This window comes from Stenella coeruleoalba, assembly GCF_951394435.1.
Source record: "Stenella coeruleoalba genome assembly, chromosome: X".
NCBI classification, from domain to species: Eukaryota; Metazoa; Chordata; class Mammalia; order Artiodactyla; family Delphinidae; genus Stenella; species Stenella coeruleoalba.
The window spans coordinates 71,418,780-71,431,797 of record NC_137152.1 but is presented as its reverse complement, the minus strand read 5'-3'; the positions used below and the strand labels follow the sequence as shown (position 1 = coordinate 71,431,797).

General features: G+C 40.4%; 1 pseudogene across 1 annotated transcript; it reads right to left on the bottom strand.

The window, feature by feature from the left end:
* Nucleotides 1-4,763: 4,763 nt before the first annotated feature.
* LOC307180612 (C-terminal-binding protein 2-like) lies at nt 4,764-11,776 on the bottom strand (annotated as a pseudogene). The gene is made up of 3 exons: nt 11,523-11,776; nt 10,052-11,163; nt 4,764-4,961 (listed from the first exon to the last, which is right to left on the bottom strand). The product of its transcript is annotated as a C-terminal-binding protein 2-like (transcript).
* Nucleotides 11,777-13,018: the final 1,242 nt, after the last annotated feature.

The window sequence follows — 13,018 nt, the reverse complement described above, 5'->3', positions numbered from 1 at the left end:
TCCTGTTTCTTAAGATGGGCTTGTATTGCTATAAACTTCCCTCTTAGAAGTGCTTTTGCTTCATCCCATAGGTTTTGGGGAGTCGTGTCTCCATTGTCATTTGTTTCTAGGTATTTTTTGATTTCCTCTTTGATTTCTTCAGTGACCACTTCGTTATTAAGTAGTGTATTGTTTAGCGTTCATGTGTTTGTATTTTTTACAGATCTTTTTCTGTAATTGATATCTAGTTTCATAGAGTAGTGGTCGGAAAAGATACTTGAAAAAATTTCAATTTTCTTAAATTTACCGAGGCTTGATTTGTGCCCCAAGATATGATCTATCCTGGAGAATGTTCCATGAGCACTTGACATGAAAGTGTATTCTGTTGTTTTGGATGGAATGTCCTATAAATATCAATTAAGTCCATCTTGCTTAATGTATCATTTAAAGCTTGTGTTTCCTTATTTATTTTCATTTTGGATGATCTGTCCATGGACGAAAGTGAGGTGTTTAAGTCCCCTACTATGAATATGTTACTGTCGATTTCCCCTTTTATGGCTGTTAGTGTTTGCCTTATGTATTGAGGTGCTCCTATGTTGGGTGCATAAATATTTACAATTGTTATATCTTCTTCTTGGATCGATCCCTTGTTCATTATGTACTGTCCTTCTTTGTCTCTTCTAATAGTCTTTATCGTAAAGTCTATTTTGTCTGATATGAGAATTGCTACTCCAGCTTTCTTTTGGTTTCCATTTGCATGGAATATATTTTTACATCCCCTTACTTTCAGTCTGTATGTGTTCCTAGGTCTGAAGTGGGTTTCTTGTAGACAGCATATATTTGGGTCTTGTTTTTGTATCCATTCAGCCAATCTGTGTCTTTTGGTGGGAGCATTTAGTCCATTTACATTTAAGGTAATTATCGATATGTATGTTCCTATTCCCATTTTCTAAATTGTTTTGGGTTCAATATTGTAGGTCTTTTCCTTGTCTTGTGTTTCTTGCCTAGAGAAGTTCATTTAGCATTTGTTTTAAAGCTGTTTTGGTGGTGCTGAACTCTCAGCTTTTGCTTGTCTGTAAAGGTTTTAGTATCTCCATCAAATCTGAATGAGATCCTTGCTGGGTAGAGTAATCTTGGTTGCAGGTTTTTCTCCTTCATTACTTTCAGTATGTCCTGCCACTCCCTTCTGGCTTGCAGAGTTTCTGATGAAAGATCAGCTGTTAACCTTATGGGGATTCCCTTGTGTATTATTTGTTGTTTTTCCCTTGCTGCTTTTAATATGCTTTCTTTGTATTTAATTTTTGAGTTTGATTAATATGTGTCTTGGCATATTTTTCCTTGGATTTATCCTGTATGGGACTCTCTGTGCTTCCTGGACTTGATTAACTATTTGCTTTCCCATATTAGGGAAGTTTCCAACAATAATCTCTTCAAATATTTTCTCAGCCCCTTTCTTTTTCTCTTCTTCTTCTGGAACCCCTATAATTCGAATGTTGGTGTGTTTAATGTTGTCACTGAGGTCTCTGAGACTGTCCTTAGTTCTTTGCATTCTTTTTTCTTTATTCTGCTCTGCAGTAGTTATTTCCACTATTTTATCTTCCAGGTCACTTATCCGTTCTTCTGTCTCAGTTATTCTGCTATTGATCCCATCTAGAGTATTTTTCATTTCATTTATTGTGTTGTTCATTGTTGTTTGTTTCATCTTTAGTTCTTCTAGGTCCTTGTTATATGTTTCTTGCATTTTGTCTATTGTATTTCCAATATTTTGGATCATCTTTACTATCATTATTCTGAATTCTTTTTCAGGTAGACTTCTTATTTCCTCTTCATTTTTAGGTCTGTTTGGTTTTTATCTTGCTCCTTCATCTGTGGTGTGTTTTTCTGTATTCTCATTTTGCTTATCTTACTGTGTTTGGGGTTTCCTTTTTCAGGCTTCAGGTACGTAGTTCCCGTAGTTTTTGGTGTCTGTCCTCAGTGGCTAAGGTTGGTTCAGTGGGTTGTGTAGTCTTCCTGGTGGAGGGGACTAGTGCCTGTGTTCTGGTGGATGAGGCTTTATCTTGTCTCTCTGGTGGGCAGGTTCACGTCTGGTGGTGTGTTTTAGGGGTGTTTGTGGACTTATTGTGATTTTAGTCAGCCTCTCGGCTAATGGGTGGGGTTGTGCTCCTGTTTTGCTAGTTTTATTTGCACAGGGTGTCCAGCACTGTAGCTTGCTGGTCGTTGTGTGAAGCTGGGTGCTGGCATTGAGATGGAGATCTCTGGGAGCTTTTCACCATTTGACATTATGTGGAGCTGGGAGGTGTCTTTTTGACCAGTGTCCTGAAGTTGGCTCTCCCACCTCAGAGGCACAGCACTGACTCCTGGCTGCAGCACCAAGAGAATTTAATCTACATGGCTCAGAATAAAAGGGAGAAAAAGTAGAGAGAAAGAATTTGTAGAGGAAGCAAGCAAGAAAGAAACAAAGAAAGAAAGGAAGGAAGGAAGGAAAGAAGAAAGAAAGAAGAAAAGAAGGAAAGGAGGAAAGAAAGAAAGAAAGAAAGGAGGGAGGGAGGGATGGAGGGAGGGATGGTGGGAGGAAGGAAGGAAGGAAGGAAGGAGGGAAGGAAGGAAAAAAGAAAGAAGGAAAGAAGATAAAGTAAAATACAATAGAGTAAAATATAATAAAGTTATTAAATTAAAAAAAATAATTATTAAGAAAAATAAGCAGACGGATAGAACCTTAGGAAAAACTGTGGAAACAAAGGTATAAAGACAAAATCTCATACAGAAGCACACATACACACTCACAAAAAGAGGAAAAGGGGAAAAATCATAATTCTTGCTCTCAAAGTCCACCTCCTCAATTTGGGATGATTTGTTATCTAATGGAGGGAAGGAAGGAAGGAAGGAAGGAAGGAAGGAAGGAAGGAAAGAAAGAAAGAAAGAAAGAAAGAAAGAAAGAAAGAAAGAAAGAAAGAAAGAAAGAAAGAAAGAAAGAAAAGAAAGAAAGGAAGAAGATAAAGTAAAATAAAGTTATTAAAATTAAAATTAATTATTAAGAAAAAAATTAAAAAACAAAACGGACTGATAGAACCCTAGGACAAATCATGGAAGCAAAGCTATACAGACAAAATCTCACACAGAAGCAACACATACACACTCACAAAAAGAGGAAAAGGGGAAAAAATCCTAAGTCTTGCTCTCAAAGTCCAACTCCTCAATATGGGATGATTCACTGTCTATTCATGTATTCCATAGATGCAGGGTACATCAAGTTGATTGTGGAGCTATAATGCGTTGCTTCTGGGGCTGCTGGGAGAGATTTCCCTTTCACTTCTTTGTTCTCACATCTCCCAGGGGCTCAGATTTGGATTTGGCCTTGCCTCTGCCTGTAGGTCGCTGGAGGGCCTCTGTTTTTCCGATCAGACAGGACGGGGTTAAAGGAGCCGCTGATTCGGGGGCTCTGGCTCACTCAGATCGGGGGAGGGAGGGGCACGGAGTGCGGGGTGAGCCGGCGGTGGCAGAGGCCGGCGTGATGTTGCACCAGCCTGTGGCTTGCCATGTGTTCTCCTGGGGTAGTTGTCCCTGGATCCCGGGAACCTGGCAGTGGCGTGCTGCACAGCCTCCCCAGAAGGGTGGTGTGGATAGTGACCTGTGCTCGCACACAGGCTTCTTGGTGGCAGCAGCAGCCTTAGTGTCTCCTGCCCGTCTCTGGGGCCCATACTTTTAGCCGGGGCTGTCGCCCTTCTCTGGAGCTCCTTTAAGCAGCCCTCTTAATCCCCTGTCCTCGCGCACCAGGAAACAAAGAGGGAAGAAAAAGTCTCTTGCCTCTTCGGCAGTTCCAGACCTTTTCCTGGACTTCCTCCCGGCTAGCTGTGGTGCACTAACCCCTTCATGCTGTGTTCACTCCACCAACCCCTGTCCTCTCCCTTTGCTCCGACCAAAGCCCGAGCCTCAGTTCACAGCCCCGCCTGCCCTGGTGTGTGAGCAGACAAGCCTCTTGGGCTGGTGAGTGCCGGTCGGCACCGATCCTCTGTGCAGGAATCTTCCCACTTTGCCCTCCACACCCCTCTTGCTGTGTTCCTTTCCAGAGCCCCGAAGCTCCCTCCATCCGCCACACGCAGTCTCTGCCCGCAAAGGGGCTTCCTAGTGTGTGGAAACTTTTCCTCCTTCACAGCTCCCTCCCATTGGTGCAGGTCCCGCCCCTATTCTTTTGTCTCTGTTTTTTGTTTTTTTCTTTTGTCCTACCCAGGTAAGTGGGTAGTTTCTTGCCTTTTGGGAGGTCTGACGTCCTCTGCCAGCGTTCAGTAGGTGTTCTGTAGGAGTTCTTCCACGTGTAGATGTATTTCTGGTGTATCTGTGGGGAGGAAGGTGATCTCTGCGTGTTACTCTTCCGCCATCTTACCCTCGTCCTGATGTTTGGAACTCTTAAGGCAACATTCTAGAGCCAGGTGTTCTGGACCTGCTGTGACCAAGGGACTGACAAAGAGAAAAAAATCTATTTATTTTTTGTGATTTGATGCACAGATAAAAAAACAACACACAATAACAGAAGTTGGTCCTTAATAAATCACATCCTAGTCTTTTTCAGTGCCTCAGTAAGCAGACCACATATTCAGTTTTCCCACCTCTTGGCCTCTAGCTCTTTTGTAGTTTTAACACTGCAACCCATGATGCAAATATCCAGAAACAGTTAAAAAGACTGTCACATTCCTTTTCTATTCATCTATTTTTGACTGTCTCTTGGTCCCGAGTGTATCTGAATGATTACCTTTCGTCATCCTATGCTATTCCTCATTACGGTATTCTCAATTGTCCCCATGTATTGTGGGCGGGTTGTAAGAGGGAGCTTGGGAAGGGTGTGCCAGTGTGAGGAGGTTATGGGTCACTGGGATTTCTCCAAGGATAGTCCCTTCCATGGCTGCAGGAAGTCCTCGCAGAGCCATGGCCAGGATGCTTGGTGGGTATCTGTATGTGGCAAAATTGAGCTCTGCATGAATTGCTTGCTGATCTATTATTTATTATTATTTTAGTATTAGTTGTTTTTTGTTGTTGTTTTTTTATACTGCAGGTTCTTATAAGTCATCAATTTTATACACATCAGGGTATACATGTCAATTGCAATCACCAAATTCAGCACACCACCATCCCCAATCCACCTTGGCTTTGCCCCCATGGTGTCCATATGTTTGTTCTCTACATCTGTGTCTCAACTTCTGTCCTAGAAACCAGTTCATCTGTACCATTTCTCTAGGTTCCACATACATGCGTTAATATGCGATATTTGTTTTTCTCTTTCTGACTTCCTTCACTCTGTATGACAGTCTCTAGATCAATCCACGTCTCAACAAATGACTCAATATCTTTCTTTTTTATAGCTGAGTAATATTCCATTGTATATATGTACCACATCTTCTTTATCCATTCATCTGTTGATCAGCATTTAGGTTGCTTCCATGACCAGGCTATTGTAAATAGTGCTGCAATGAACATTGGGGTGCATGTGTCTTTTTCAATTATGGTTTTCTCTGGGTATATGCGCAGTAGTGGGTTTGCTGGATCATATGATAATTCTATATTTAGTTTTTAAGTCACCTCCATACTGTTTTCCATAGTGGCTGTATCAATTTACATTCCCACCAACAGTGCAAGAGGGTTCCCTTTTCTCCACACCCTCTCCAGAATTTGTTGTTTCTAGATTTTCTGATGATGCCCATCCTAACTGTTGTGAGGTGATACCTCATTGTAGTTTTGATTTGCATTTATCTAATAATTAGTGATGTTGAGCAGCTTTTCATGTGCTTCTTGGCCATCTGTATGTCTTCTTTGGAGAAATGTCTGTTTAGGTCTTCTGCCCATTTTTGTATTGGGTTATTTGTTTCATTAATATTTAGCTGCATGAGCTGTTTATATATTTTGGAGATTAATTCTTTGTCCATTGATTTGTTTGCAAATGTTTTCTCCCATTGTGAGGGTTTTTTTGTCTTGTTTATGGTTTCCTTTGCTGTGCAAAAGCTTTTAAGTTTCATTAGTTCACATTTGTTTATTTTTGCTCTTATTTCCATTACCCTAGGAGGTGGATCTAAAAAGATCTTGCTGTAATTTATGTCAAAGAGTGTTCTTCCTATGTTTTCCTCTAAGAGTTTTATAGTGTCTGGTCTTACATTTATGTCTAGAATCCATTTTGAGTTTATTTTTGTGTATGATGTCAGGGAGTCTTCTAATTTCATTATTTTACATGTGCCTGTCCAGTTTTCCAGGCATCACTTATTGAAGAGAGTGTCTTTTCTCCATTGTATATCTTTGCCTCCTTTGTCATCTATTTGTTGACCACAGGTGCCTGGGGTTACCTCTGGGCTTTCTGTCTTGTTCCATTGATCTATATTTCTGTTTTTGTGTCAGTACCATATTGTCTTGATTACTGTAGCTTTGTAGTATAGTCTGAAGTCAGGGAGTGTGATTTCCCCCAGCTCTGTTTTTTTCCCTCAAGACTCCTTTGGCTATTCGGGGTCTTTGGTGTCTACATACAAATTTTAAGATGATTTGTTCTAGTTCCGTAAAAAATTCCATTGGTAATTTGATAGGGATTGCATTGAATCTGTAGATTGCTTTAGGTAGTATAGTCATTTTCACAATATTGATTCTTCCAATCTAAGAAAATAGTGTATCTCTCCATCTGTTGGTTTCATCTTTAATTTCTTTCATCAGTGTCTTATAATTTTCTGCATACAGGTCTCTTATTTCCCTAGGTAGGTTTATTCCTAGGTATATTATTCTTTTTGTTGCAGTGGTAAATGGGAGTGTTTCCATAATTAGTTTTTCAGATTTTTCATCATTAGTGTATAGGAATGCAAGAGATTTCTGTGCATTAATTTTTTATCCTGAAACATTACCAAATTCATTGATTAACTCTAGTAGTTTTCTGGTGGCATTTCTAGGATTCTCTATGTATAATATCATGTCAACTGCAAACAGTGACATCCTTTTACTTCTTCTTTTAAATTTGTATTCCTTTTATTTCTTTTTATTCTCTGATTGCTGTGGCTAGGACGTCCAAAATTATGTTGAATAATAGTGGTGAGAGTGGACATCCTTGTCTCGTTCCTGATCTTAGAAGAAATGCTTTCAGTTTTTCACCATTGAGAATGATGTTTGCTGTGGGTTTGTCGTATATGGCCTTCATAATGTTGAGGTAGCATCACTCTATGCCTACTTCCTGGAGATTTTTTTATCATAAATGGGTGTTGAATGTTGTCAGAAGGTTTTTCTGCATCTATTGAGATGATCATATGGTTTTTATTCCTCAATTTGTTAATATGGTGTATCACATTGATTGATATGCGTATATTGAAGAATCCTTGCATCCCTGGGATAAATTGCACTTGATCATGGTGTATGGTCCTTTTACTGTGTTGTTGGATTCTGTTTGCTAGTATTTTGTTGAGAATTTTTGCATCTATATTCATCAGTGATACTGGTCTGTAATTTTCTTTTTTTGTAGTGTCTTTGTCTGGTCTTGATATCAGTGTGATTATGGCCTCATAGAATGAGTTTGGGAGTGTTCCTTCCTCTGCAATTTTTTTCAAGAGTTTAGAAGGATGGATGTTAGCTCTTCTCTTAATGTTTGATAGAATTCACATGTGAAGCCATCTGGTCCTGGACTGTTGTTTGTTGGAAGATGTTTAATCACAGTTTCAATTTCATTATTTATGATTGGTCTGTTCATATTTTCTGTTTCTTCCTGGTTTGGTCTTGGAAGGTTATACCTTTCTAAGAATTTGTCCATTTCTTCCAGGTTGTTCATTTTATTGGCATAGAGTTGCTTGTAGTAGTCTCTTAGGATGCTTTGTATTTCTGCAGTGTCTTGTGTAACTTATCCTTTTTCATTTCTAATTTTATTGATTTGAGTCCTCTCCCTCTTTTTCTTGCTGAGTCTGGCTAGTGGTTTATCAATTTTGTTTATCTTCTCAAAGAACCAGCTTTTAGTTTTATTCATCTTTGCTACTGTTTTCTTTGTTTCTATTTCATTTATTTCTGCTCTCAGCTTTATGATTTCTTTCCTTCTGCCAAGTTTGGGTTTTATTTGTTCTTCTTTCTCTAGTTCCTTTAGGTATAAGGTTTGATTGTTTATTTGAGATTTTTCTTTTTTCTTGAGATAGGCTTGTATGGCTATAAACTTCTCTCTTAGAACTGCTTTTGCTGTATCCCATAGGTTCTGGATCATCGTGTTTTCATTGTCATTTGTCTCTAGGTATTTTTTTTCTTCTTTGATTTATTCAGTGATCTCTTGGTTGTTTAGTAACGTATTGTTTAGCCTTCATGTGTTTGTGTTTTTTACGTTTATTCCCTGTAATTCATTTCTATTCTCATAGCATTGTGGTCAGAAAAGATTCTTCATATGATTTCAATTTTTTAAAGTTTACTGAGGCTTGGTTTTTGACCCACATGTGATCTATCCTGGAGAATGTTCCATGCATACTTGAGAAGAAAGTGTAATCTGCTGTTTTGTATGCAATGTCCTATAAATATCAATTAAATATATCTGGTCTATTGTGTCATTTAAAGTTTCTCTTTCCTTATTTATTTTCACTTTGGATGATCTGTCCATTGGTGTAAGTGAGGTGTTAAAGTCCCCCACTATTATTGTGTTACTTTCGATTTCTTCTTTTATAGCTGTTAGCAGTTGTCTTATGTATTGAGGTGCTCCAATGTTGGGTGCATATATATTTATAATTGTTGCATCTTCTTCTTGGATTGATCCATTGATCATTATGTAGTGTCCTTCCTTGTCTCATGTAACATTCTTTTTTTTTACATCTATTTAATCTGATATGAGTATAGCTACTCCAGCTTTCTTTTGATTTCCATTTGCATGGAAATCTTTTTCCATCCCCTCACTTTCAGTTTGTATGTGTCCCTAGGTCTGAAGTGGGTCTCTTGTAGACAGCATACAGATGGGTCTTGATTTTGTATCCATTCAGCAAGCCTGTGTCTTTTGGTTGGAGCATTTAATCCATTCACGTTTAAGGTAATTATCGATATGTTTGTTGCTATGACCATTTTGTTAATTGTTTGGGGTTTGTTTTTGTAGATCGTTTTCTTCTCTTGTGTTTCCTGACTAGAGAAGTTCCTTTAGCATTTGTTGTAGAGCTGGTTTGGTGGTGCTGAATTCTCTTAGCTTTTGCTTGTCTGCAAAGCTTTTGATTTCTCCATTGAATCTGAATGAGATCCTTGCTGGGTAGAGTAATCTTGGTTGTACATTCTTCCCTTTCATTACTTTAAGTATATCATGTCACTCCCTTCTGGCTTGTAGAGTTTCTGCTGAGAAATCAGCTGTTAACCTTATGGGAATTCCATTGTATGTTATTTTTCGTTTTTCCCTTGCTGCTTTCAATAATTTTTCTTTGTCTTTAATTTCTACCAGTTTGATTACTATTGTCTCAGCATGTTTCTCCTTGGGTTTATCCTGTATGGGATTTGCTGCGCTTCCTGGATTTGGGTGGCTATTTCCTTTCCTTTGTTAGGGACGTTTTCAACTATAATCTCTTCAAATATTTTCTCTGGTCCTTTCTCTCTCTCTTCTCCTTCTGGGACCCCTATAATGTAAATGTTGTTGTGTTTAATGTTTTCCCAGAGGTCTCTTAGGCTGTCTTCATTTCTTTCCATTCTTTTTTCTTTATTCTGTTCCACAGCAGTGAATTCCACCATTCTGTCTTCCAGGTCACTTATCTATTCTTCTGCCTCAGCTATTCTGCTATTGATTCCTTGTAGTGTAGTTTTCATTTCAGGTATTGTATTGTTCATCTCTGTGTGTTTGTTCTTTAATTCTTCTAGGTCTTTGTTCAACATTGCTTGCATCTTCTCGAGCTTTGCCTCCATTGTTTTTCTGTGGTCCTGGATCATTTTCACTACCATTTTTCTGAATTCTTTTTCTGGAAGGTTGCCTATCTCCACTTCATTTAGTTGTTTTTCTGGGGTTTTATCTTGTTCCTTCTTCTAGTACATAGCCCTCTGTCTTTTAATATTGTCTGTCTTTCTGTGAATGTGGTTTTTGTTCCACAGGCTGCAGGATTGTAGTTCTTCTTGCTTCTGCTTGCTGATCTATTATTCACCAGGGAGCTGTTGTGATAAAGAATTCCTTGTTCAAACAGTTTCTTAAGTTTTCTTGGATGCAACTTGTGATTGCCAGGCGGATGTTGGTGGCAGTGGCTTCCCTCAGCTCTAGTGAGGCTTGCTCACTATACTGTGCCATGTAGGGCATACAAATGAGATTAGGGTGCATTTCTTAAGGAAACATGAGCAAAGCTGAAGGCTGTGATTCATGAATGTTGAGGTCCACCCCTCATATCTTGCCTTCCTTGAGGTCTTGGTCTAATGCTTTCTCATCCACCAGTCCACATCAGACCGCATACACTCTGAATGCACCTTGCCTCATCTGCTTTATAGTAAAGACACTGATGAGGTGATGGTTATGTTCATTATGACTACAGTGCAAGGAGTTGCAGTTGCTCTGATACAGTAAGTCCTGCAGGGTGTAGACCCTCTGTACACCTAGGGAGAGCTCTATCCCATCCTGCATGTAGGGATCATAAAATGTGAAGATTAATCCATAGGTTTTGGCTCAAACAGCAACCCCTTGGTCTGCACAACTAAAGCAGATGAGGCTCAGCATCTTCCTAAGGATGCGGGCTTCTCCAGAGACAACCTCCTGAATCTGCTGGATGCTCTGTACCCATGCACCTTCCCACAGCACCTGGCAGAGTCACATATTCCACTAGTACAAACTGAGGATGTGGCAAATGCTGGAATTGGCCATCTCTTCCATTGCCGTGGAAGGGAAGTTGCACATGGCAATCCTGAGCTCGCCCGCAGCCTTGATGTGGATGTTGTCATAAGTGCTGCCTAACCCACATGATCACTCTCAGGGCCTTGAGTTTCTCCAGGTCCTCCGTGGTAAAGGTGATGGTGTGGTGACATCAATGGACCGACAGCCTTGTTTAAAACCTTCTTGTGGATCTCTTGAGTGGACTGTGCATCACAAAAGGCCAGGTCTTTCAGGATCAGTATATCCTTGGTGCAGTCTCTGCAGTTGAACAATGCCATCAGGGGGTGGGGGTGAAGAGGCCATTCATGATTTGGGGATGGATACCTTCACAAATTCTGTCCAATTGCTTTCACTTGACTTTGTGCTTATCCACAAGGACCAATCTTTTTTTTTTTTTTTTTTTTTTGCATTACGCAGGCCTCTCACTGTTGTGGTCTCTCATGTTGCGGAGCACAGGCTCCAGACACGCAGGCTCAGCAGCCATGGATCCTAGCTGCTCCACGGCATGTGGGATCTTCCCAGACCAGGGTGCGAACCTGTGTCTCCTGCATCGGCAGGCGGACTCTCAACCACTGTGCCACCAGGGAAGCCCCACATGGACCAATCTTTATCGAATTTTGCACATCTCTGATTCAGAAGGCAAAGAGGCCCTATAAGAACTTAGGGGCACTCTCAGGAGTCTGCAGGTATTACACCACTATGCACCCATTACAAATTTGTCCACAAACTCTATAATTCGCACACTGGGCTGTCTGTCTTTTTAAGAGAATTCAGCTTCATTGGTTCAAAACCATTTAAGGTGATGAAACACTTGTCCTGGGCTGCATTCGTCCACTGCAAAGGGCCTCCACCCAGGAGGAGGCAGCGACCATAATAGCAGGTCCCACTCCTCCCACCCCACTGGTCAGTGGTGGCAGTGACTGCAGCTGTGCTGAGGGCATGGGCCCTCAGGGTGGCATGGCTCCCAGCTCCCGGCTCCTGGCTCTGTCCTTCCATCCTCCGATTGTCACCTGTTCCTCTGGACCACTCCCAGGCCACCTTAAAATGATCAAAAAATCAGTTTTGAAATGGTGTGAGTATTCAAGCACCCACTAAAGCTATCTCCCAAGGGCTCAGCACAGAGGAAGCAGGCAAAAATTCCCATTTCTCTGAAAGTGTTCTAATTGCTTACATTATAAGCTGCTGCCTGAAGGTCCAGCTTGTGATTTAGCACAAGTCTAGGGGCTAGCTGCAACCTTCCCCAGAGAATGAAGAAGCCTGTGGACATTTCCCCTGCCTTCTCCCTCTGACTCACCACAATAATAAAACCCAGTCACCAGTACCTTGTAGAAAGGAGCTGGTATACACACCTGGTACCCCAGCTGCTTCTGTGCCTGCTGGCTAAGGAACAGGCTTCCAAATCACCTAGCTCTGATATCCAACAAGGCTTTGTTCATGAGCATAACAAGACTATACTTAAAAAGAACCAGTTTTTAAACAGGCACAGGAGCATACCCCAGCAGCTACACACCTATGCTCACCACAGAGGGAGCAGATAAAAATGTCCGTCTCCCAGGTTTTCCCTGGAAAGCTTAACTACATATTTTCCCAGATGCTGCCTGAAGATCCAGCTTCTCATCAGCCTGCACTTAAGTGCTGATTTATCCACTGCTTTGGGACACTAACAGGTCTTGGCACACTCTCAATGACTGGGAGCCATTAAAGAAAATGTTGGTGGCTTGGATAATGACAAAAGTCTCAGAGAACCAGGAGCTCAGGCTGGGCTGATGCTGAAATTTATTTCCTGCACAAGACCACACTGTCAAGGCTGTAAGAGGTGGCTGTTTTATCTAAAAAGTATAAACTAACATAGAGAGTCAAGGAAAATGAAGTTCTTAATGAAATGGAGATAACTCATTTACCTGAAAGAGAGTTAAAAATAATGATAATAAAGATACTCACCAATGTCAGGAAAACAATGCAAGAACAAAGTGAGAATTTCAACAAAAAAGACAGAAAATATATTCTGAAATTATCAAATAGAAATCACTAAGCCGAAGAATAAAATAAGTGAGTTGAAAATTCAATACAGGGGTTCCACAGCAGACTAGATCAAGTGGAGGAAAGGATCAGTGAACTCATAGGGCAGTGAAATACATCCAGTCAAAGGAAAGAAAGAAAAGAAAAAAAAAAGAAAAAAAGTGAAGCTAGCTTAAGGGATTTATAGGACACAATCAAGGGGAAAAATGTATACATTAT